The sequence below is a fragment of the Protomyctophum parallelum genome (genome assembly GCF_964188405.1).
Source record: "Protomyctophum parallelum genome assembly, chromosome: 9".
Lineage (NCBI taxonomy): Eukaryota > Metazoa > Chordata > Actinopteri > Myctophiformes > Myctophidae > Protomyctophum > Protomyctophum parallelum.
Genome location: NC_139706.1, coordinates 8,061,767 through 8,066,265, shown reverse-complemented (window position 1 = coordinate 8,066,265; position 4,499 = coordinate 8,061,767).

Below are 4,499 nucleotides of genomic sequence, written 5' to 3'. Positions count from 1 at the left end.
AGGGTGATTTTTTGTTTTTCCTTTTATACGTCTGCTTAATATTTTTCTTTTGAATTTCTGTACCCGCTCTTAAAACAAAAAACAAATTACCCTAATAATAAAAGAGAATTTGAGCAGAGGAACCCTCCTCCTAACCACCTCCTCCTCCTTCTATAGCCAGACAAACAGGACTCAACTGACACAGCTTGGAGACCTTCTTCTTTTGTGTTTTGGGAATTTATGTTCATATTTTGAAGAAAAGAAAAAAAAAAACGAGATAGAAAAAGATTTATATTTTGTAATGCGTTTAATATTGGTGAATTTTGTTTTTTCAACTAAGAAAAAAAGAAAAATTGAGACATTTGATATAACGAGGATATGCTGAGAGCTCTTAATAAGAGTATTTTAATTTGAGTTTCCTTCTCCGCCACTTCATGACCTCACAATAAGCAGAGCATCATCTGGCTGGTTGGAATTGGTAAAAAAATAAATAAAACCATTGTAAAGTTGTAGGCATCTGTTGTAGGGTTGCTCTACAATCTACATCAGTGGCTCCCAAACACTGGGTCGGGATCCATTTTTATGGGTCCCTTGGCTTTCCTACATTTAGTTTTTAATTCTTATTTCAAAACATTTTCAAAGAACATTACAAAAAAAGAAAAGAAAGTAATTTGATAAATTAGAAAACTAGTAAGTAGTAGTGAAAATAGCCGATCAATCAATAGCTCACAACGCGACGTGAAACGACACCTTGTGAGCTTGTAGATCTTTTATTTTAGTATCAAATTGGTCTTTTGGGTCACTGGCTAAAACGTTTGAGAACCACTAATCTACATGACCCTGGAACAGCAGGCCTCTGCTAAAGGATTGCTTTGCATGACCCTGAAAACACCAGCCTTCTGTTTTTAATCGGAGGTCTTTCCTCAGGCTACACACACACACACACACACACACACACACACAATACACAGAATCCAGCCATCAGTTTACTCGGGTATTGCAAAAAAAGTTGTAGCAGTAACAATCAATCATCCATCGTTCAAGTGTTATGCTTTGTCGTTTATAACGGCTGATTAATTAAGCTTGTCGTTAATAACGCCGGTGATTAATAATTAAACGTTGTCTCTGTGTTTGTTTTGTTAAGGCATTCATATATCTATGTTTTATTACCTGCAGGCAGAATGGAGGTCTCTGTCCCAGGGTTTTGGAAAACGGAAGGCATTGCAGATGGTTGAAATTAGTTCTTCACCATCCCCGGTCCCCTGTGCAGACCACTCTGGGCCAGGTTGTTAATGGGCTTAACAAGTTCCTCTCTGTTCCACTACAAATCTATGGATGACATCATATGGATGTTAACAGCCAGACATTGACTTCTGGGCTGGCATAGGGTGCAGGCACACCTTTTGCGTCAAGAGGCGGCAAGACAACGCCTATCCTAGGGTTTTTAAACAGCTGGTGGATGGAAATGATGCTAGCGCGCCCTGGTCTAGGTGTTTTCTTGCCACTTCTTGACGCCAAAGTGTGCCTGCACCCAGTGTGGAATTAGCTAGACCTCGACAGGCTAGAACTGACATTTTAAATTCCATCGCTGATCCTTGGTTACAAGATGCTTTTGGAGGTGGGGGAACCGTTGTGCTGTTGTGTGTTCGTTTTGTCATCAGAGCTGCCCTGCCATATTGGAGAAACCCCTTAATCTGTCTCATGCTCACCAGCACTATATTTTGATATGTACTTCGATTAAGCCAGCCGTGGCAGGACCATACTTGATTATATTGAATAAATAAATGCATAACTATTGTAACCAGTGTTTGAAAAATAGAAACGGGCATTTTGAAGTTTGGACTCTTTTCTTTGCACAACATTTTATTCGGCTACATGTATGTGATCCTTGTAATTGTTAACCACTTCTCTTCTTTGCTAAAACCTACCCAAGGCACTCCTTGTCCACTCGGACAATCGAATATGAATCAGAATTTGACTTCATCTGACAACTGCCCTTATTCCATTTTGCATCTCTTAATGGAGGGGAAAATAGTATGACAAGTCAAATGCTTGTGCATTAGACTTGTATGGAGGCCCAGTGACCAACTCTGCAGTGTGTCCTGTCAGTGACAGCAGGTGGCAGTCTGCTGCTGCACTTATCATTGCGTTGTGCAAAGGTGTCCCAAGTAATCTTAGACAATGTTGTGTAAACTATGATGATTGTGGAGGCGTAACACCAACGTCCAGGTGCTTTGTGGGTCTACCATGCACTATTGGCTTTCCTGTAAATGGGCAGCCAGGTACTAGGGGACTCAAATCCTGCAACATTTGCACCGGAGGCCTCTTTTGGACAGAATGTTAGCAGCTAGTCCATTTTTTGAAATCTGCTAGCCATTGTGCCCAGCAAATTGCGGGGAATTGGTTTGCTCCCCCTTGAATGTGCAGATTGTTTTTTGTAGGGGGTTGTGATGTGTGTGTATATACTGATTAGGCAGTTGGTTACAGATACATTGTTTGCCCTGTTTTGTATGTACTGTGGCCTGCTGCTTTTTCTTTTTTCCCAGTGTTTGTTATAGCGCTGGTAACACATTTTTTCCCTCCTGGTTTCAGACTTTATTTGGACATTGCAGATTTTCTTAAACAGGCTTTGGGTTCCTTTGTTGGTGTTTCCCCCCATTTTCAACTGTATGTGACATGATTGCAAATTATTGGCTGTTTAAAATCACTCTTCATTTGCTTTGAGTTTTAAAAAACATGCAGAAGTGGCTGCCCTCAAGAAAAAGATCTGACTGTTGTAAATGCTTTTTTCTGGAGGAACCAAACAAAGTCTTTTACACTTCATTTTATATATATATATATATTTATAGTCACTAAATCTGGGGCCAGGCAGGGGACAGTTTGGGGTGGGGGGGGTTCACATGTAAAGAATTTCCAATAAAGGCAAAGGATAATATTTCTTTTCCCCGGTTTCTTTGTGTTAAGGTTGAAATTGTCAGCCTATATAGTCATCAAATCACTGCCAAATAAATAAATAAACCTTGTGATGGATACATAATTGACAGGGAGGATGGGGAAAAGCTGGTAGCCACAGGACCGCAGACTGATGTGTCTTCATTACTTTTGAATAAAACATACACACAAAAAGCATCCTATAATTGTCTTGCTCTATGTTTGTGGACTCCAGTTGGTTAAAACCCCTTCTGGGGGGAAACCCCTTTTGGTGTTATCATTATGTTATGCTTTAGCTATTGAAAAATAGCAGATCTACACGCTCAGCGTGCCATCGAGTGGCGCGCTATGAGCTTGAACAGGTGTATTATGTATTGTCATCACATTTGATTTTAACTCACACTTAATGGGTAGAAATGGGTCATGTCGTCGCATCAACAGAGAACAACTTTGGCCGAATCTTCGTTACAGAGATGATGAAAGGCTCCATACTTCTTGAGAATGATGGGCCTACCCTGCCCAATGTGCCCATCAACTGCCTCGTGAAAGTAAGCAGCTTATAAGTCTTACGAACTACTCCTTTAAGCTGTGGGTTGTCTAAAAAGATTCATTTGAAAGTCTGAATATGTTATTACAGTGGGCCTCAAATGCATTGGACAGCTTGAATAATGTTTACCGCGTCTAAAGTAAGCTATACATGACCAAATGTATTTCCTACTGGTACTGGATTGATTGATTGGTTCTCCACCAGTGGTCTGGGTGGACCACTCAGTGGTCCTTGAGGGAGTTCCAGGTGGTCCCAGTTAAACTTAAATGATGGAGTTTGCAGCCAAATGACCCTTATGGATTTGAACAATTTTTAACCAAATGCACCCATTTGTTTTATTTTGTTTTTCTCAAGAGTTAAATTATTGTAAAACTATATCTACATTACTTAATTTACATCAACATTTGCCTGTTATCTCTCCTATGATACCACATCATGGAATTGTGATGTCATTGAATAAGATAAGATGTTGTCCACAATGTGGACATGTGGTAAATGTGGTAACTGGTCAACAAAAACACCTTGAAGACCCTAACAGGAGCTCTCGTACAAGCTGGTTTCTTCGACTATGCATGCACCTCTTGGTACCAAGTACAGCACCTAAAACAAGGTTCCAGACTTCCCAAGGGGGGGGGGGGGGGGCACTGTGAGCAGGCGTCAAGCTAAAGGCTAGCGTCAAGCGCGCTCTTTCAAATCCTCCGGTAGCCACGCCCCCTCCGCCCTCCACCTGACCACAGTAACCACACCTGCTGCTGCAAACAGACAGACATAGACACGAGTTTAAAAAATAATGAAATAAACTACTTGTAATGTAACTTTACACCTCATGGAAGTTGAGAGTCAGGGTGAAAACTGCTCGCTCTGTGTGTGTGTGTGACAGTTTGAAAAATAAGTTAATTCATCTTCACAACAAACTGCTTGTTCGTTTATTCTGCAGGTGAGTTAGCTATGCTAATGCTGTGTGTGTGTGTGTGTGTGAGAGAGAGGGAGGGAGAGGGACTGAGGGAGGGTGAATGGCTAGACATGAACAAAGGTGCTTGTC